Source organism: Neofelis nebulosa, chromosome 14, assembly GCF_028018385.1.
Source record: "Neofelis nebulosa isolate mNeoNeb1 chromosome 14, mNeoNeb1.pri, whole genome shotgun sequence".
NCBI lineage: Eukaryota > Metazoa > Chordata > Mammalia > Carnivora > Felidae > Neofelis > Neofelis nebulosa.
Genome location: NC_080795.1, coordinates 46,811,553 through 46,833,886, shown reverse-complemented (window position 1 = coordinate 46,833,886; position 22,334 = coordinate 46,811,553).

Here is a 22,334-nt window from a genome sequence, read left to right as displayed (position 1 = left end):
TTCCAGAATCTCACCATTTCTCCCCTTCCGCCTCTTGCCCAGCACCTGACTTATGCTGTGGTAACCTCCTGATATCTCTGATTCCATTCTCTGCCCTCTACAATCTCTTCTCCACATTGTAGCCAAAGAGAGCTATTGACCCACAAATAGGGCCATGTCTATCTTCTGCCTAGAACCTTCAATGGCTCCCCATTGCCCTTAGAGTAAAATCCAGACTCTTCACCCTGGCTAGAGCCATCTCTCCAACCTCTTCCCCTTGCTCATCTCACTCCAGCCATTGTCTTTCTTGCTGTCTCTCAGCTTAGGAAGAGCTTGCCTTTGTGGTTCCCTCTCCCTTAGAATGCTCATCCCACAGACCTTCAAATGCTGCTTCCTTCTCCTGAAGAAGAACAGAACCTCCCACACAGGAAGTGCCGATAGTTTAGAATAAATTAGAGGTGGGGTGGCTAATGGAATTCCAAGTCTATACTCATCAAGGCAAAGGAAAGCAAAATTCTTTCTTCTGGCCCATTCTGAGGGGCTTCATGGAAAAGATAGAACATACGGGGAGGTATACAATTCCCACAAACTGGTCCCAACCTACCCTTTCGGCCATCGTTTCCAAAATGTCCACTCTCTTTGAAACCTTTCCCCGGAGTATCCTTACTCTCTCTTTTTTCTTATTGCTGGATACCTCCATTTCCATCATCAACCCTTCAATCTCTTGATCGCTGGTCTAACTTCAGGAGCAAGTCTATATAAGGACCATAGAAGCCCATAAGCCTGCTTCCCCTTCCACGGTTCAGCTCTGGAATGCTCATGGTTCCAAAAGAAAACTTCAGATTTCTTCCTTGCACCACTTTTCCCCTGCTGCTCCGTAGAGGCAGTGCTGAGGTTAGTGTAGTCTGGGCCCTGGGGTGATATCTGACTGCTCTTCTAGAAACTGTGTGTAAGGAGAACTATGGCAGGGGAAAGTCCTGCCTTTTGGTAGTATTACCTGAGGACTTTGCATTTAATAGCTAAGTCCGTGCCCTCGTGCAGACATACGATTTTAAATATATTAGATTCAATAATATATGTACATAGACCAGGATCCCCTGGATGATCTCCTACCTTTTTCCTTTTTTTTTTTTTAAACTTTTTTTTTTTAATTTTTTTTTAACGTTTATTTATTTTTGAGACAGAGAGAGACAGAGCATGAACGGGGGAGGGGCAGAGAGAGAGGGAGACACAGAATCCGAAACAGGCTCCAGGCTCTGAGCCGTCAGCCCAGAGCCCGACGCGGGGCTCGAACTCGCGGACCACGAGGTCGTGACCTGAGCCGAAGTCGGACGCTTAACCGACTGAGCCACCCAGGCACCCCACTCCTACCTTTTTCCTACGTGAGGCCACTGTTACCAGTTTGAGAGATGATTGTTTAATTCATGAGATTTAGTTATGGTTACTAGTTAAGGATCTCCAGGACTGCCAATGTTTTCTCTCCCTTCCCCACATGTTCCACTATCACAAAGACTCTCCGTAATGAGTATAAGATACAAAACCTGGAGATGGTTTGCTGATGTTTAATTCAAATTCTAACCAGGCTCTTGCCCGAACCTTTGAGGCCCTAAGCGAGCCCGTGCTGTGTGCTGCCATTGGACAGACTTCTAGACAAACTAAAATCCAGAACTGGATTGGATTCTCTAGAGTCCATTTGCTGCCCTCTACCATCTCTTCTGGATTTCTACAGATCTCAGGGCCGATATTAGGGGGCAGCGAACCTTCTAGTCTCTGAAATCACCACAGGGGTGTTATCCGTCCCCTGGTATATCACCCACATGGGCTTTCTGCAACAGGCACAAACTCCCACTTTGTCCCGAGGCACAGTGAGGGTAACGTAGGGTCCTCTAAAGAGCATGTGTTCACCAGGCCTGGATTCAAAGCCCAGGTCTACTTGTACACTCTGTGCCCTCGGCCATGTTGCTGAACTCCTCGGAAGCTTCTTCCTCCCGTGTAAAATCAAAACAATATCTACCTCTAAGGGTTGTTGTAATGATTAAATGTAATGATGTGCAGGAACAGCTCTCCCCCAGTAGGCATTCCCCAGTTTGTGAAGGAACTGAGGGTCCATTCAAAATTCAGATGGCCTCCTCCAAGGGTATCTCATGTGCCTGGGTCCACCTGACTCTATGTAACATCGGCAATGGCTGGTTTCTCCAAGAAGGAGTCTCTCTTCCTGTTTGCGGCCAGCTCCTCTGTGAGCCATCCCGTCGCCCATCCCCTCCTAGCTCCTCCAGGACCTACTTCCATCATTAACTTTTTCTCTCCTGTGTCTTGAGTCTCTCTAGTCCACTGGCCCTTTGCTGTCGGGCTTGTTCACGCCTTTCACACTAAAAACAAAAGGTCCATCAGTGAATCTGGTGTTCTTTACCATCTCCCGCTCATTTACCTTCTCTTCTAACAGACAGACTTGAAGAGGAGCCTGGGTAAGAGGTCATACCCTGCAGGCCGGAATAGACTTTCAGAATCTACTCAAAGCTATAGGCTAAGTAAACCTCCCTTTTCTCTCCATGTTGGTGGTAAATGGGGAAGCCTTTGGATCCCACTTGCGGCCTGGAGCAGGGAAGGGAGGAAAGAGGCCCACGTCGTCTTCCTTCTTCCCTGCTCTTAAGAGCCCAGGGAGATTCCAGGTGGAAAAGCAGCCTTCCTTCCGAAGAATCATACAGACCATTTTAATTGAGTTCAAATGCCTGTGGTCTACACCAGCATCTCGATGGAGAAGCTCAGCAAGCCATGTGAAAGGATGGTCCACACTGTCTTCACCTCTTCCCCATTGATTCACTCCCGCCACACCCCGTGGACCGTCATCCCCAGGGTTACTGAAGACTCCCTTTGTGCCGAATCCAATGGACACTTTAAAGTCCTTATTTCCCGGATGTCTCTTGGGAGATCATCCTCTCCTCGAAACTTTCTCTTGGCTCCTGAAACTCTTTGATTCTGCTTCTCCTTCTCTGGTATCAGGACCTTTGTTCCTCTTCCTGGGCTCTTCCTCTGCCTATCCACTAAAAGTTGCTGCCCGGAAATTTTTTCTTGGACCATGGTCCTTGGTTGCCTGGGCAACCTCATCCAGTCTCAGACCTTACCCACCACGTCTATGTGGAGACCTTACGAATCTTAAGTCTGGCCCTGGCTTCCCCTCTTGAGAACCCAGAAGCTACATAAAACTGAACGCTGAACATCTCCACTTGGAGATCTCACACGTACCTCCAGATTGGCATTTTCAAAACTGGCATTGTTTTCACCCTACTTAATCCCACACCCCTCAGATTCTACAAAACAAACCCTGGGATGCCCTCCCCTCTGTTCCATATACGAGTTCATGGCACTGCCATCTACTTGGATACACAAACTGGGACCCGGGTGTCCTCCTAGCCTTCTGTCTCCCTTATGCTTCCTTTTGACATTTTGTGTCCAGATATTAAATCCTGCGGGTATCTGCTTCTGAAATGTTTTTTTGGATTATAATAATTCACAACTACCTTTTCCTTTAGACAATAACCTCCTAACTGCCTCCGGACTAGCTGCTCCTTAAAATCATACTGTACCCTAGAGCTAGAGTGGTAAAAACAAATTTGCCCTGTCATTCTCTTGCTTAAAAAGCTCAAGGGGTGCCTGGGTGGCTCAGTCAGTTGAGTGTCCAACTCTTGATTTCAGCTCAGGTTATGATCTCACGGTTTGTGGGCTCGGGCCCCGCATCGGGCTCTGTGCTGGCAGTGCGGAGCTTGCTTGGGATTCTCTCTCTCTCCCTCTCTCTCTCTCTCTCTCTGCCCCTCCCCTGCTTGCGTGCTCTCTCTCTTTCTCTCTCTCTCTCTCCCCTCTCTCTCTCCCTCTCTCTCTCGAAATAAATAAATAAACTTTAAAAAAATTCAAATGGGGTGCCTGAGGGGCTCAGTCGATTAAGCATCCGACTTTGGCTCAGGCCATGATCTCAAGGTTCGTGGGTTCAAGCCCCAGTAGGGCTCTGTGCTGACAGCTCAGAGCCTGGAGCCTGCTTCAGATTCTGTGTCTCCCTCTCTCTGCAATCCACCCCCCACTCTCCCCGCCCCCCCCCCCCCCCCGCCAATCCCCGGCTCTCTCTCAAAAACAAACATTAAAAAATTAAAAAAAATCCTCAAATGATTCCGTTTCCCCGTGAGATTCAAGAGGCTCCTTGATTTAACCCCTCTTTCTCCAGTCATCCTTCAACTTAAATTTGTTATTCCTGCAACTCACCATGCTAGTTCTGTTCTCTGTGCCGCTCTGCCCATCCCTGTTTATCTGCAAACCCTTGCTCAGTCTTTCAAGATATAACTCAGATGTTATATCTGAGTTCAAAGGACCCTTCTTTGAACCCTCAGGGTGGGCTGTGGCTCCGTATCGTCATAGCCTGTCACCATGTGTCCTGGGGAATAATGGGGAAGACTGGTAGTCTCCTGAGATGTTCCCTTGGTGAATGTACCAGTCTGGGCTCTGCTAGGAGTACTCAACCTGCCAGATCCAGAAACCTGATTTCATCAGCATGTTGAGAACAGAGCCACGTCTTAGCGGCTAACTCAAATTAACTAACTTCCTGAAAAATGTACAGAGTCAAAATATCAACAGATTAATGACAATAATTACTAGAACTTTCCTAAGGACTGTTTTCTTGGAGTGTGAGAGACCAGTGTGTTCTTGGAAAGCAACCTACCCCTGGAGGTGAATGAGGATCAGAACAAGGGCAGCTAGATAAATCAAGCAACTCATGGAACCAGGCTAAAGAAATGTGATGCCCTCATCCCCCCATCAGGAATGGGCTTGCCAATGGCACCATATTAGAAATCTGTTCACCAATGTTCCTTCTCCCCCGGCCAAAGCACAGGTAGTCACTGCCCAGGCTAGCCTCTGTAATTCCCTTTCGACTTCCCTGGCTGACCAAACCCCCCTACCTCCTGGCCTGGGTGCTCCTTCTCATTAATCTTTTAATGAAGTTGCTGACGAGACCTGTTGGCAAAGGCCATCCTTTCAGCTTTTGCGTTGATCCTCTAAGTGTGGATTTCAGACTTTAAGAACCCGACCTTATTTCCAGGTACTTGAGGGAGGCCTCTCTGTAGCAGCCAAATAGACACGGGAAACTTGTATCTGTCATGGGGAGAAGCAGGGGCTGGGGCGCGGCAGGGGCTGGGGGGACTGGGGAGAGGTTTCGAATGGATCCCCTCCTCCACCTCCCTTCCAGCACAATGTTCAGAAGCAGCAGGCTTTCAGACAGGGTTTTGGAGTTAGAAGCTGTGACTGCAGTGGTTCACGTTGTGGGGAGAAGACTAGAGGGCACGTGGCAGAACCCCGCTGGTCACACCTGGAGACCCCTAGAGCAGGAAGGAACACAGGTTTCTCTGCACTCTTATACCTCCAGCCCCACACCACCAGCAGCCTAGGGCAGTGGTTCTCCTTGCAGTCCGGGAACCAGCAGCATCGGGCGTCACCCGGAGCTTCTCAGAAATGCAGATTCTCAGGCCCCACCCTGACCTGCGGAATCAGACTCTAGGGGTGTGGCCCAGGAATCTGTGTTTTAACAAGCCCTCAGAGTGAGCGTGATGTGCCCTAAAATTTGAGAACTGCTGTCCTGTGGCCCTCCCACCGAGGCCCCACCTCCCCCTCCCAACCCATACCCAGGCCGGCCTGTTTCCCAGCAGATTCCCCCCGTATCAGGAAGTAGCTTTACCTGGGACAGCCTCAGCCATCTTGTTTTCCTGCTGTCTGTCTTCCGTGGGTCTGGCACACTGAAGACGTGTCACGCGTGGCCGACCAACTAAACTGAATTAGATGTGTTGGGATAATTGCATTTGTTCTCAGGTCTCTACGATCTGGCCCTCTCCGAGATCTCCTCTCTTTCATGCCATTTCTTTCCACTTTCCTCAGAGGTTCCTTCTCCCGTCCGCATCTCCCTAATTCAAATGGGCAGAGCTCTTGAAGTCCTGTGACGCACAGTCTGTTCTTTCCTCCCTAAGTTCAATCCCTCGGAAGCATTTACACTGTTCCAGACACCACTGCTGTGCCGTTGCCTCCAGCCATAGAACTTGCCAGAAGGGTCCAACGCCTCATACTCAACATGGCTACCCCCTGCCCTCTACCCTCTTCATTCCTTCCTGCCCAGCCCACCCCCAGTTGTCTGACTTCGTTCCTTCTGTGAATGGTCTCACTGGCCTCTCTCAACCTGGCTTCCACTCCTATTGATACTCTCTCTTCCATCTGAGGCTTCCACTCCTTTACCAGTCAACACCTCACTAGTATTTAAAGTCTCAATTCCTAGACAGTTGTGATCGGCCCCCAACTCTTCTCCACCTCCAGTCTCTCTTCGCTCTGATCCAACCACACCTCAGCACTGTCAGGTTAATTTTCCTAGGACGGCACTACGGTCCCGACAGAGAAGGGAACACCGACTGTTCCCCAAGAACATCACGTCTCCCTGTCCCAATGATCCAGGCACCATTCCCATCAACAGGGAATTTTCATAGGCCCCTCCTGGCAGGGTCCATCCACCCACCTTGTCCTTACACCCTTGAGCTCAGCTCCTCTGTCTCCTCATTTGCTCTAATTTTTCTCCTCTTCTCTCTCATTCTGCTGTCTGGAACTCAAAGTTTATTCTTCATCATGCCAAGCCCTTTGACTCGTAACTTATCCCCTTAGGACTACCTTTTGACAATCAAAAGGCCTGAGAAGGTGTTGCGCTAAGTCAAGTTCTTTAGCTAGAGGCAGTTTTTTCTCCTAAAGGGAATTCTGTTGACTGCTTTTAATCTTAGCTGTGTATTTTTTCTTCCCACTACAGGTTGATGAAGGATCAAAGAGGTTCAGACTACAGTGGGTTACCAAGGAGACTCGACCTGGTCCAGGCCTATGTAGGCAGCAGTTTAGGCCTCCAGAGGCTCCCTGAGTACAGTGGGATCCTGAGAGAGGGAAGGCACCAGCTTTTAAGCAGGTGACAAGAAGAAAGTACAGAACTGGAATCCCTTCTAGAGGGAAAGCTGAACCCTGCCTTTAGAGAGAAGCAAGAGAGAGAGAACCACTAGAGAGAAGGCAAGAATTGAAGACCCAGAGGCCAAGAGACACTCTGATCATGCAGAAACCTCCTAGCTAAGAAGGTAAACCCAGCCATTTCTTGGGAAGGTGTTCCTAAATTTGCTTCAGCTGACATAATTGTTGGCTAAGTAAATATGCATCCCTCTGTCCTGGGAAGATTTAGAATTAAAGAGAGCTACGGTGAAGGAAATCACACCTCATGGTGTTATATTTTTATAGTAAAGAATCTACCTAGTTGGTATTTTAAATGCCTCTAATGTTTAAGGTTTTAAACACTCACATTTAATAGAAATATTTTAATTTTAATAAAGTATCTGAAAATGAACTTTGCAATGCTGATTTAAAGTGTATAACTGACTGGGGCACCTGGGTAGCTCAGTAGGTTAAGTGTCCAACTCTTGATTTCAGCTGTGCTTTTCTCTCCCTCTCTGCCCCTCCCCCACTTGTGTATGCATTTTCTCTCTCTGTCTCTCTCTCTCTCAAAATAAATAAATAGGGACGCCTCGGTGGCTCAGTCGGTTAAGTGTCTGACTTCGGCTCAGGGCATGATCTCACAGTGTGTGAGTTTGAGCCCCGCATCAGGCTTTGTGCTGACAGCTCAGAGCCTGGAGCCTGCTTCGGATTCTGTGTCTCCCTCTCTCTCTGACCCTCCCCAACTCGTACTCGGTGGGTCTTTCACTCTAAAAAATAAACATTAAAAAAAGTTGAAAATAAAAAAAAAAATAATAAAGTGTGTAACTAATTATTAAGGCTTTTGATTTTAAGTTAGAAATCTTTTAAAAGTGTATACACTATATTGGAATTTTTAAGAAAACACCATATGTGTTTATCAGTTTTATGAGAATGACTTAAGAATTTGCAAGAGTTTGTTAATCAGAAAATTGATGTGTTTGAAAAACTATTCAAATTATTAAATTAATGAATGCAGTTTAAAACGATTAACCAAGTGAAGCGGACATCAATTTACTAGATTTATAAATTGAATAATAAAATAGATATATTTAATGTAAAAGCTTCACCACAAATTTTTAATTCGAAGGTAACAAATATTAAACTTAAAAAACCAAAGTAACTTTTAACATATATATACATTTTTAAATGTTTATTCATTTGTCAGAGACAGAGAGAGACAGAGCATGAGCAGGGGAGGGGCAGAGAGAGAGGGAGACATAGAATCGGAAACAGGCTCCAGTCTCTGGGCTGTCAGCATAGAGCCCAACCAGAAGCTTGAACCCACGATCCATGAGATCATGACATGAGCCAAAGTCAGATGCTTAACCGACTGAGTCACCCAGGCACCCCCAAAGTAACTTCTAAATAATCATTTCAGGGTAAAAAGTCTTACTGCATTTTTAAAATCCTTTCCTTTTCCTTTTTTTTTTTTTCATTTAAAAAAAAAGATTTTATTTAAAAAAATTTTTTTAATTTATTTTTATTTATTTTTTAATTAACACCAAGTTAGTTAGCATATAGTACAACAATGATTTCAGGAGTAGATTCCTTAATGCCCCTTCCCCATTTAGCCCATCCCCCCTCCCCCAACCCCTCAGCAACCCTCTGTTTGTTCTCTATATTTAAGAGTCTGTTATGTTTTGCCCCCCTCCCTATTTTTATGTTATTTTTGCTTCCTTTCCCTTATGTTCATCTGTTTTGTCTCTTAAAGTCCTCATATGAATGAAGTCCTATGATATTTGCCTTTCTCTGAGTGACTAGTTTCACTTAGCATAATACCCTCTAGTTCCATCCACGTAGTTGTAAATGGCAAAATTTCATTCTTTTTGATTGCCGAGTAATACTCCGTTGTATATATATACCACACCTTCTTTCTCCATTCACCCATCGATGGACATTTGGGCTCTTTCCATACTTTGGCTATTGTTGATAGTGTTGCTATAAACATTGAGATGCATGTGCCCCTTCAAAACAGCACACCCATATCCCTTGGATAAACACCTACTAGTGCAACTCCTGGGTCGTAGGGTAGTTCTATTTTTAATTTTTTGAGGAACCTCCACACAGTTTTCCAGAATAGCTGCACCAGCTTGCACTGCCACCAGCAGTGCAAAAGAGATCTTCTGTCTCCGCATCCTCGCCAACATCTGTTGTTGCCTGAGTTGTTAATGTTAGCCATTCTGACAGGTGTGAGGTGGTATCTCATTGTGGTTTTGATTTGTATTTCCCTGATGATGAGTGATGTTGAGCATTTTTTCATGTGTCAGTTGGCCATTTGGATGTCTTCTTTGGAGAAGTGTCTATTCATGACTTTTGCCCATTTCTTCACTGGAGTATTTGTTTTTTGGATGTTGAGTTTGATCAGTTCTTTATAGATTGTGGATACTAATCCTTTATCTGATATGTCACTTGCAAATATCTTCTCCCATTCTATCGGTTGCCTTTTAGTTTTGCTGATTGTTTCCTTCGCTGTGCAGAAGCTTTTTATTTTGATGAGGTCCCAGTAGCTTGTTCATTTTTGCTTTTGTTTCACTTGCCTCTGGAGACGTGTTAAGTAAGAAGTTGCTGTGGCCGAGGTCAAAGAGGTTTTGCCTGTTTTCTCCTCTAGGATTTTGATGGCTTCCTGTCTTACAGTTAGGTCTTTCATCCATTTTGAGTTATTTTTGTGTATGGTGTAAGAAAGTGGTCCATGGTCATTCTTCTGCATGTCGCTGTTCAAGTTTTCCCAGCACCATTTGCTGAAGCGACTGTCTTCATTCCATTGGATATTCTTTCCTGCTTTGTCAAAGATTAGTTGGCCATATGTTTGTGGGTCCATTTCTGGGTTCTCTATTCTGTTCCATTGATCTGGTGTCTGTTTTTGTGCCAGTACCATACTGTCTTGATGATTACAGCTTTGTAATACAGTTTGAAGTCTGGGATTGTGATGCCTATAGCTTTGGTTTTCTTTTTCAAGATTGCTCAGGCTATTTGGGTCTTTTCTGGTTCCATGCAAATTTTAGGATTGTTTGTTCCAACTCTGTGAAGAACGCTGGTGTTATTTTGGTAGGGATTGCTCCTTTTCCTTTTCTTATGATACCATAGAGAAAGTTCACAAGGAAATTTTCCAACCTATAAAAGTGAACTCTTCTCAACAGCGAATTGCCAAGAAAAGGGCACTTGAGGCTGTGTGGGTAGGCAGCCTGGGTGCATTTAGCAAAAATGACACAACATACATCCTGACTTCTCACCCTCTTGCCAGACTGGGTTGGTTCTTGGTTTGCTTACAGGCCTTCAGCTAAATATCCTTGCATTATCTTAGACTTGCATTTCACAAACTTAGTTCATCCCTTCTTTATCCTCACTTGTCTGCTCTTGGCCTCAGCTGAAAGGCTTCCCTGCAGAAATAACGTGTTTATTGCACCTATCAGCCCAGCTCAGCAGGCTGGAAACCCTGTAGTGGTTTTGCACTCTTCCCTCTCCTTCCCTGCTCCTCTAATCCATCATTCTCCATGAGCCTTTCTCTGCAAGGTCCACCTTCCTTCCCGTTTCCTCAGTCACCACTGCAGTCTCTGGCTGTGTCACCTTGCATCAGGATTGCTGCCCTGGCCTTCGGTCAGTTTCCCCTGCCGCAATTCATCCTACACAAAGCTGCCAGAAGAGTCATCAAGATTTATTTTCATCTCGAATATTTTATTTGCATGAGCTTGTGCCAGCTTCTCAATATCTGTCAAATAAAACCCAAGTTCTCCTTGACATCTAACGTCTTCGAACAACTAGGGGTACTCCACATCTTAGCATCCTCAGCTTTCATGATTTCTTGATGGAGCCCCTTATTTTTGTCAAGCTAATTTGCTTGTCATGTTGTCCACACAACACTGTGTCTACATGCATGTCTTTGCATACATAGCTCATTGCCTCTGAATGGAAGGCTCAGATCCCTCTTGCTTCCGGCCCTGTGAACCTGATGTCTTCCTCTTCCTCCAAATCCTGTTAGCACCCACCCAAATACAATTCATAATCTCCTTGGCATCTGTATACATTTCCATAACTAATTTCCATGTCTCTATATTACCCTCTAAAAATTCTTCAGTTTTGCATTATATCATTTTCTTTTCTTTTTAAAAATTTTTTTTTAATGTTTGTTTATTTTTGAGAGACAGAGCATGAGCAGGGGAGGGGCAGAGAGAGAAGGAGGCACAAAATCCGAACCAGGCTCCAGGCGTCAGCATAGAGTCCGACCCGGAGCTTGAACCATGATCCGTGAGATCATGACCTGAGCCAAAGTCGGACGCTCAACCGATTGAGCCACTTGGGCGCACCTGTATACCATTTTCTTAAAGAGACTGTATAAGTTCTTCAGGGAAGGAATTTTACCAGCCTTGTCAACCACAGAGGATGAAATGAGATGGTTTATGTGGAAGTACTTTGTAAACTACCAAGTTTTATCAAACAGGAGTGTTAGAATAGCTGTGGTGTGGCCAAAAAAGCCAAAGATTTGAACTTAGGAGTTTGGCTTGGGAGAGTTGAGTTCATTTATGAGCTCTATCTTTTACCAGTTATGTTGTTTTAAGCAAGATTTAATCTTTCCTGAGTTCCAGTAACCTCACCAGTAAAATAGCCATATGATGCCCTATAGGGTAGAGGTATTTGTAAAAGATCAAATGAGTTGACAGCAATAAAAAACTTTTTACAAACTTTAAAGCACCGCATGAATGTATATTTTTCAGGAATGACGAGATAAGCACTTGACTAACAAATGTTGACACAATGACCAACACATGTTGACATAATGACTCTAAAAGATTGCAAGATGAGAAGCACATACCATTATGGCCTCAGCAGCCACACTTCATAGATGACATATCACAGCAGATGCAAGTAGCTTTTGTGATTCAAACATAGTAAACACCTCTGACTTACAAAAGAAATGAATAGGACTACAGATAGACGTTAGTGGAAGCAAAAGCATATAAAAACCACATTTCTTTTAGAGTAATTTACTATGATTATTCAATTATGAGGGACTATTTGAAAGGCATGGAACTTGTCCAAAGGCCCTCAAGTTCCGGGCGCTGTGTGTGAAATGCATTCAGTATTTGCTCACTCAACATTTTTTGTCTTGGCAAATATTAATTGTATGCCAACTGTATGGCCCTCTACTGTTGCAGGTCCTGGAGATATATCAGTGAAGACGGTTCAAGTTCCTGCTCTCAGGGATCTTACATTCTAATAGTAGAGAGATAAAATGTAAATAAACAAAATAATTATAGATTATAATAAGTGCTATGAAGAAAGTAATGTTGGGGTGGGGGTGGAGTGCTATGGATGGATGGCCCATGGAGAAAAGACATCAGGAAGACAGTGACACTTAAGCTGAGGTTGAAGAATGAAGTAGAGAGTGACAGAAAGAGCCCAGGAAAGAGCAAAGTAGATTGAGGGAAGAGGGGGTACCAAGGCCCTGAGGCAGGAAAGGGCTGGCTCTGTTAAGAGGCCTATGTGGTTGGAGCCTAGTGATTAAGAAGTCTGGAGCCCAATCACACAAAGCCTGGTGGGTCTTGGTGAGGAGTTTGATTTTATTCTACGTGCAATGGAGAGCCACTAGAGAAGCTTACATATTATTAAAATTGTAATGATACTATTTTTTTTAAAAAAATCACAGTCTGTGTTACCATAATATGACACCTTGGGTCATTTCACAAAAGTTAGCATGATTTGGTTCAAAATATAAGTTTAAAAGAAAAGGACTAGGTATTTTAAAGTTGGGGCCTCCTCTATATGGGGGGGGGTCCACTGGGTAGGGGTGCCATAGATTCCACCTGCTGCTGTCCTCACCTGGGTTGTGACATTAAGATTCTTCACATGCTACATGCAAGCTATCTCATCAGTCGTCAAGATAGTAGACAGGCCACCTTCTGGGACCCTTCCAAATAGATTGTTAGGACTATGTAGTCATAAGGATAAAGGAGACTGTTGATGCACTGATACAGAGTGACCCCTAAAATATGTTAAGAAGGAAAAGCCTTGTATACATTAAGGGTGTGCTCTCATTACTTGTGTATACGTAAGGTGTCTGTAGGATGCATAAGAAATCCTACATTTTTTTTTTTTCCATATAGAGACTTACCTTAAAGAAAATGGGCAATGTTCCAGGATTGGTGAGAAAGAATGTATGTTGTTGATTAAACCTAAAGTTATTCTCCATGATAACTACGAGGAAATTTAAAATCTAGACCTATGCTGTCCAGTGCAGTAGTCACGTGCCTATTTAATTTTAAATTTATATTAATTTAAATAAAATCAACTTGCACATTCAGTTCCTTGGTTACACTAGCCACAATTCGAGTGCTCAGTAGACATTCGCTGCAGGTGACTAATGGCTGTCATCTGGATAGCACAGACATAAAACGTTTTCACATCATGGAAAGTTCTATCAGCCAGACTGCTGTAGAGTTATGCAAAATACCACCAGGGCTATGAACTAGCTCTTAAAACTTAGCTGATCAATACAAAGAGACTCAGGAGTACAATAATACAAATATATTCCAACACTGGTTTCTCCAAGATGACTCACTAGAACAACATTTAGAGGTGCAGTCGGAAGTCCCAGCATTAGATTTCTAAGGCAGGTCGGTATATAATTTTGTCATCGCAAAAAATCAGTCTGCACTAGTATAGCAGACTAGATTAAGTAAGCAGGTTAGATTAAGTAAAACTAACAGAGTTGATAACTTACTGAATTCGATATTCTGCACTGATTCAATAAATGAGTCAATAGTGCTAACACGGTAAGGCTGAGTAATGAGATTCAATTATGTTCAACTTCTTTAGTACAATTTGTCAACCTTTATCATTTGTGCTGTCATTAATGAACCCAGCTTTTCACAAATTAACACATTTGAGCTAACCACCGTTATCATTTTGCTTTTTATACTCAAATGGACAGAATAAAGCCAGCGAGTGGTCCTTTAAATCGGCCTCTGTGTTCTTCTGTGGGGCACCATTGCTTTTTTTAAAGCACAGATACTGCTTTCCGCCCCAATAAAGTATTCCAAGACTTACCTATATCTTCCCAGGCCCAGACACGAATCAGCCGTTTTTCTGAGACATATTGTGTTTCCTTCAATTGAAAAACAATATTAGACCCAAAACTGTAGGCATTAGAAGTGTATATCATCAGGCTCGTGTGGGGGAGTAATATTATTCCTTGACCATTTCACTGAACAGAGCTAGAAAAGACCTATTTTATGATATGTTATTAGTTTATATTAATATTTCCAACTTAGTTCTCACATTCCAATATGCCTATTTCAATTTTTTAAAATCTTCATTCAAATTATATTTCCCTTTTTTACAATTCAATGAACAATTATCACTGTAAATAAAAATGTTGGATTCTTGACAAAGTTAGCATCATCAGTCATTTCTTTTGCCTGATGATAAAAGGATCGAATAGTAATATAAATATTAGCACTAACAGTGAAACTACCACACAACATTCAATTTTTTCTCTGCTTTTCTCTTCGAATGCATCTCACTAAAGCTATCCAGATCAATTACTTTGCCACTCAGTGAGACTTCATTCTGCATGCTCAGATGATACATAGGAATTTTTGGTTCTGTCCTCTTGTCTTCATCCACAGACAGGCAGACAACTGACCCTTCGGAGTTCTGGGATAGAGTGGCTTCCAGCTTCTTAAGTTTTCTTCCTGAGGATTTTGCTTTGAAATGCAAATGAGTTTATCAATAGTTAAATGGCAGATAGGCTATTTTCATCTGATCTTTTAAAAATTAGTTTTTGTATGGAAAGGAATGGACAGTGTTCCAAAACTATTAGTGAAAAGGAAATGGTATCACCTGGTAAACCTAAAGTAATTCTAACTGATTAAAAGTAGGCTTGGGGTGGGGCACCTGGGTGGCTCAGTCCGTTGAGTGTCTGAGTTCGGCTCAGGTCATGATCTCACGCACGGTTCATGGGTTCGAGCCCTGCATCGGGCTCTGTGCTGAATGCCTGCTCGGAGCCTGGAGCCTGCTTCAGATTCTGTGTCTCCTCTCTCTGCCCCTCCTCCACTCATGTTCTATCTCATTCTGCCTCTCAAAAATAAGTAAATGTAAATAAAAAAGATAAATAAAAGTAGGCATGGGGTGATTGGGTGGCTCCGTCCGTTGAGCGTCAGACTCTTGATTTCTGCTCAGGTCATGATCCCAGGTTCGTGGGATCAAGCCCTGTGTTGTGCTAAGCACTGAGCATGGAGCCTACTTGAGTTTCTCTCTCTCTCTCTCTCTCTCTCTCTCTCTCTCTCTCCCTCTGGCCCTCTCCCCTACTTGCTCTCTCACTCTCTCTCTAAATAAAGTTAGATTTTTAAAAAAGGCTTAAAATCCAGACCCTACAACTACAGGTTTCCCAGTCAGAGACACATTGGACAGGTGACTACACTCATGATTCTTTAACTACAATCATTCAAAGTACACTTGTAAGGACATGAGCAGTTATCCATCATCATTTAGCTCAAGTATATTTTCTTCTAGAAAGAAGTTCATACCTGATTGATATCCTTAAAGAAGAAGCAAAATAAACCAGTGAACCACAGTTATTGGATATGCCTAATAATTAATAATAACCTAATAACCTATATGCCTAATAATTACCAATACAAAACCAGAGTTGAGTTTCTTCATTTAATCTGACAGGTAGGTGACTTATGACTCGGGAGAGCTGCCACAGGGCTCTCTATCAGGGCCTAACCCCGAGAAACTGTCACCATCACCAAGTGCATTTCTTGTAGGCCTGGACCTGGGTTTAGCTGTGTCCTCTGGGCTTCACTTTGTTCTTCCCGTGAGCCGTGTGCTGAGTAAATGGGCTTGATAAATGGTGGCTGATATTAAATTAGGGAAACCCAGCCTGATTGCTCCTTTCACCTCTAGCCCCAAGCACCCAAAGTTGAATTCAACGCACCTGCCTGTGTATCCAGAATACCCTATGCTCAGCCTACGACTATATACCATGTATTGTGTTGCATTGTAATTGTTGGCAATCATGTCTGTCACCCCATTAGACTATCTGCATCTTTCATGTAATACTTGACAATTATAGAGGTCTCCAGAAAGTATACTTGTTCAATTGGAGGTTGCTTTGGTCTCTCATTAGTCACAACAAATAGGCCTCTTAATATTAGACTTAAAAGCCTCATGAACTCTGATTTGTCTTATATAATGAGATATAAGTTATTCTAGGTATATCCTAGAGAACAGTACCTTGAAGTTATTTATAAATCTCTAAGAAAGTTCAAACAGTCAAGTTTTCTAAAGAAACTCACAATCCATTCACTAAGGTTAAAAATATATCCACACACACAGATGAAGTCAATGATATTACAGTCATCACATATTCTTTAACATAGAGATTGTCTTGCACATTTCTCTTTCTTTCTTCTTCCTTCCTTCCTTCCCTCCCATCTTTCTTTCTTTCTTTCTTTCTTTCTTTCTTTCTTTCTTTCTTTCTTTCTTCTTCTTTCTTTCTTTCAGTAGACTCCTTGCCCAAAGTAGAGCCCAATGCGGGGCTTGAATTCATGACCCCAAGATCAAGACCTGAGCTGAGATTAAGATCTGAGCGGAGGTCAGGAGTCGGACACTGAACCGACTGAGCCACCCAGGAGCCTCTTTTCTTGCCCATTTCTATACCTGCAGTGTTTCAAGGTTCTTAGCATATCACTCAGTAAATATATACTGAATGAGTAAAGTTCATATATGTAAATATATATATACCTTTTTAATCACCAATCCAGAGTACTTGTCCTTTAGTCACTGACCAGAGACCTCAGTTTGAAAGTGACTTCAATCTACCTTCTTAAAAAGCCTATTGATATAAGAAATATGTTGCCTCAAGGCTACCTGATCCTCAGTTTCTAGAGATTTGGTAAGCTTTATGTCAAATTTGGCTCTCGACAGAAATAACTTTGCCGGATTGTAATTAGCCATTATTAAGAGTTGACAAAAGAAAAACATCCACGTGAAAATTGTTCCTGCAGTTTTGTAAAGTCACTAAGACAGTTGCCCAATTTTCTAGAAAGTAAGCTCTGTGAAGGCAGAGACTTTACTAGTTTTAATATGTTATATGCAGTACTTTAAATAATACCTGCTATAGGCCTAAATGAATATTTGGTTTGTAGCGGATGAAGGAATGAATGCATGAAGTCTATAATTTGATGGCTTTTATATAAAGAGTCATACAATAAAGCTTTTTTTCAGGTTTGCTACAGTAAAAAATTTGTCTTCCTGAATAAACTGGGGTGCTTCTTTTTGTTAGAGCTTCTTTTTGTTAGACAGTAAGAATGTGTTTTCTTTGACTTCACTTCCAGGAAGATTAATCCAGAACACTTCCAAGAATATCTTAATTGATCTTCCTTTGTCTCTCCTCTTTCTTTTTTTTTTTTTAATTTTTTTTTTTTTTTATGTTTAGTTATTTTTGAGAGAGCACAAGTGGGGAGGGGCAGAGAGAGAGAGAAGGAGACACAGAATCAAGGCTCCAAGCTGTCAGCACAGAGCCCGACACAGGGCTCGAACCCACAAACCATGAGATCATGACCTGAGCCGAAGTCGGATGCTTAACCAACTGAACCACCCAGGTGCCCCTTTCTCTCCTCTTTCAAATTTAATGTCTTTACTCCACCACCAGGATTGCCTTCTCATAAACCAGAGGCCGCAAGATTGGATCCTGTGCTCCCTTTTCATGTAAGCCCCCGTGTTTTCTTCCTTGGGCTTGCTCCCCTCTCTCACGCTTTCACTTGCCTTTACCCCATTGTGTCTGCCATATTTCAACCATGGGATTTTGTCAGGGCCTAAACACGTCTGGCTTATTCCACCTCATGACGTTCCTGATGTTATTTCCTCCACCTTATAGTGCCCCTTCCTCTCATTATCCCAAGTGCTGGCCTTCTTATTTTTTTTTTTAATGTTTTTATTTATTTTTGAGACAGAGAGAGGCAGAGCATGAGCAAGGGAGGGGCAGAGAGAGAGGGAGACACAGAATCCGAAGCAGGCTCCAGGCTCCGAGCTGTCAGCACAGAGCCCGACGCAGGGCTCGAACTCACAGACCATGAGATCATGACCTGAGCCAAAGTCGGACGCTTAACTGACTGAGCCACCCAGGCGCCCCTGTGCTGGCCTTCTTAAATCCCACTGCCTGTGTTTGAATCAAAGTTGTTCTTTAAGCCTTGATTTCCTCATTGGCAGTATTGCAGCTTCATACCTGATAGGGTTACTGTGAGGGGGCATGTAAATGCTCAATAAATATTAGTGCTTAGTATTAACATAATTTCTTCTATTTTCCTGAAATGTATTTGTCTCATAGTCTATACTTGAACTTATGCAATTAGGCTATTTGGACCTTAGGAACCATTGTCCTAGAGTGTAAGCCATTCAAAGTTCTCACATTGACCCTCCCCACTCAATCCACAACCTCGAGAGGCAATTGACTTAGGAGTTTTTGGTTGCTCGTCTAATACTTATCATGGTCTCAATGTAGCCGTTGCATTTTTCTGTTCTCTGCATTAGTTTAGGACAGTGACCGTTGGAGCTTTTGTAGGTCTACGTGTGTCTGTCTCTGTTGAATAGCTATACTTGCAGGAGTGCCTGGGTGGCTCAGTCAGTTAAGTATCAGACTCTTGATTTCGGCTCAGGTCACGATCTCTGGGTTGTGAGATCAAGCCCTACAATGGGCCACGCTGTCAGCATGGAGCCTGATGTCCCTCGCTCTCTACTCCTCCCCCACTCGTGATTTCTCTCTCTCTCTCAAAACAAGTAAACACTTTGAAAAGTTATATTTATAGAAATAGGAGTTGCTCAAAAATGGCAGCCCTATACATTATGTAATTTAGACGTATAAATAATATCTTACTCAGGTCTCATCATAATCCTGCTGGGTAGGTAGTGGCTTTGCTGTTGCAGCACTAAGCCTGTTGTCAGCGCTGTAACAAGAACACTGGCCTAACACAGATGGCAATGCCGTTGAAGAGCACTTTGTAAGGAAACCTAAATATTCTGAGGCTTCTCTGCGTTTCTTATTCTTTTCTACAACAAAGCCATTAATTGTTTTTCTCTCCCAATATTGTTTGTGTTTATGACCCTTAGGATCCTGTTTCGGGATCTCCTTTCTTGGCAGCCATTTCCTCACAACAAATGTCATGTCATGTTACATCATCAGACACACAATGTTAGAGACCATTTCAAAGGCTTTTATAAATCTTTTTCTTTGTTCTTGATGTGAGGAAAATATGTCATGCGTGTGGAAGAAAAGACAAAATCTGAACAGGACCCTGGTCGTAGGAATTCTGACCATGGGCGTGACCATTTACAAATTTGAGTAGGTGTTGTGTTCCTCACCAACCGAGCAAACCAAGGAAGCAGATAGCTAATCTTCTTAAACATTCTATACTTGGGTATTGTTATGGACATTATTTAATATTGTTCTATTTCAAGGATCTACAGAAAGTTTCTCTCTTCAGGTGGGAGAGGGCTGCTATATTTCATTATTATTCATCTCAACGAAATCTCACGGTAATACCTAAAGTTCTTATAAGGTCAGTCAACTTTTATTTGTCATACATTACATGAAATACTATAAATTATTCTAGATATATTCTGAATATATCTGGATATTGCTGAAAATCATTTATAAATCTCTGGTGAAGTTCCAGTGAACAAGTTCTCTGGAGTACTTTACATTTTATTTTATTTTTATAGGTTAATTGAATGATGTTGATGTCATTAGACATTCTCAGGCATCCACAGTGAGATGCTGCACATATAAAGACATTATTCTGCCCCACAGCTTGCAATCTAAAATTAGATATACACAGGCAAGCCAGATAAACATAGCACATTTTTTTAAGACCAAAAAGAAATGATGGGAGAGAAAAAAGAGGAGTGAATCAAAAAGTCGAAGGGAATTGACAAATATTCTGTTTTCTGCCTTTTATTCGTAGCCTTGACTTCCTCTAACAGAAGTGATCGTACTGTGAAAAGTCAGTCATACTGTGTAATGTCCTCAGCTTTGGAGGTCCAGAAAGTTCTTTCCCCCAGCAGTCATTGCCCCTGCTTGCTTGACTCTGGATGCTCAAAGTCTACTACCTTCAAGCTCAGCCAGTATGTTAGGAAATACTCCCTCCAGCAGCCTATGGAGTTTGAAAGTGGTACAGCAGGCCAAAAGATCTGGAGTTGAACAAGCCCTAGGTGCCCATCCCATGTGGACTTCAGGTTGAGATCTCCCTATTCACCCCTATGTGGTCCGTCCACAAGCCCATCTGGCCTGGTCCCTGAAGTTAGGATACAAAAAAAAAAAAGTCACCTCCAACGTGCCTGGCTTCACGCTCCCCGGTAGGAATATAGATAAATAGGACATTGGCTGTCTTTTAGACCTTACAACTTATTTTGGAGTTTACCACTATCTGGGGAGATAGCTCATAAATAGACTCTCTTAATATAACAGGGTAAATGTAGTGGCAGAGAGGTGGTCAGGCTAAAGCCCAAAGGAAGGGTACCCAGCCCAATCTCGTGGTCAGGGAAGGGTGATGAGATGAGGAATAGTCTGAGAGCTGGACAGAACCAGGAGAGTTGTAGCTCAGAAGCCAAGAGAGTAGGTTTCAAAAAAGAGAAGGAGCAAAACAGGGTCAGATCCTACAAATGTCGAGCAAATGGACCTCAAGAGAATCCACTGGATTTGTCAAAGAGAGGAGGGATCATTGGCAGGGCAGACTGAGTGAGTGTGGACATGGAGGTGAGAGACATATCCTAGTTGGTTGAGGAATTAAGGAGAGACAAGACGTGGAAATAAGAAGCTTGGCTTCTTAGAGAGGAATATGTCATTAAGGGAAAGTTTGATTAAAAAAAATTTTTAATGTTTATTTTTGAGAGAGAGAGAGAGAGAGAGAGAGATGGAGCATGAGTGGGGGAGGGGCAGAGAGAGAGGGAGACACAGAATGTGAAGCAGGCTCCAGGCTCAGAGCTGTCAGCACAGAGCCTGACGCGGGGGGGCTGGAACTCACAGACCACGAGATCATGACCTGAGCCGAAGTTGGATGCTCACCAACTGAGCCACCCAGGTGCCCCTAGTTTGATTTTTTGATCAGAAAGACGGGTTTCTAATCTGAGAGAGAGGAGCTCGTTGGAAATAAAGAGAAATAGGTGATCGGTGGATCAATGGAACAGGTTCTCGGTTCCAATTCCGGATCCCACTCCTGTTTCCTCTTGAAATAGGATCTGACTCCCTCTCTCGATTCTAGTCGTTCCCTCCCCTCAGGGGTGGACTTTGCTTGTAATCTCCCTTGCAAACACTCAACTCTACCTCCCTAAAATAGGACGACATCCACTGGTTGTCACGAACGACAGTTGCACAGAAGTCCTGATTGACCAGCTTCCTTCCCAAAGCGCTTATTAATCCACAAAGAGTTGATATATTTTTCCAGTGATTACAATACTTTTGTCTACCATGTAGGGCATCCATTTCCTGTGCAAAGGTGCCCTGGAGGCTCAACTGTTAATTGGACTTATCAGTTAGTAAGTTGCTTATTCAAAATGGCTTTGTAACAGAGAAGTCTTTTGAGAGTTATTTATTTTAAGAGAGAGCGCATGCGAGGAGCAGAGAGGGAGGAGCAGAGTGAAGGGGGAGAGAGAATCCCAAGCAGGTTCCATGCTATCAGTGCAGAGCCCATGATGGGGCTCACTCTCACAAACCACAAGATCGTGACCTGAGCCAAAATCAAGAGTCGGACGCTCACCCACTTAACCAATTTAGCCACCCAAGGGCCCATCTTGTGAGATTTAATCCAGGTTCTAGTGAAACCTGAGCGTGAGCTCTTTCCAATGACTGAAGCACAAACTTCACCCTTGTCAAACTCTTGCTCTCTGAAAAAATTTTCTAGACTCTAAGCAGACCTTTTTTTTCATCCTTGTTATTTACAATCATCTTTTAGTTGAGGTCCACCAAGCTGCACCCTCATCTTCCTTTACCAGAAATATATGTAAAAGCCCCCAGATAATCTGAATAATTGTATATGGTTTTGGGTAGTTTTAATTCTTGCTGTAGACCAATTTCCAAGTTTTTGGAGGTGACCTCCCTTCACCCTCCTTTACTGAGGACACCTCTTCTTTTATCCCTGTTTTCTATTACCTGTTTTAGTAATTTAATAGAAATATTAAAATGAAGTTATGTTTTCTTTCAAAGTACAATAATGGAATTTCCACTCTCATTAAAAAAAAAAACAAATTTAGAATCTAATAGAAAATTGTGACAGGCAGACAAAATGCTGGGATTGGATGTTTATTGTACTGATTTTAACACTGATATTTACAATTAC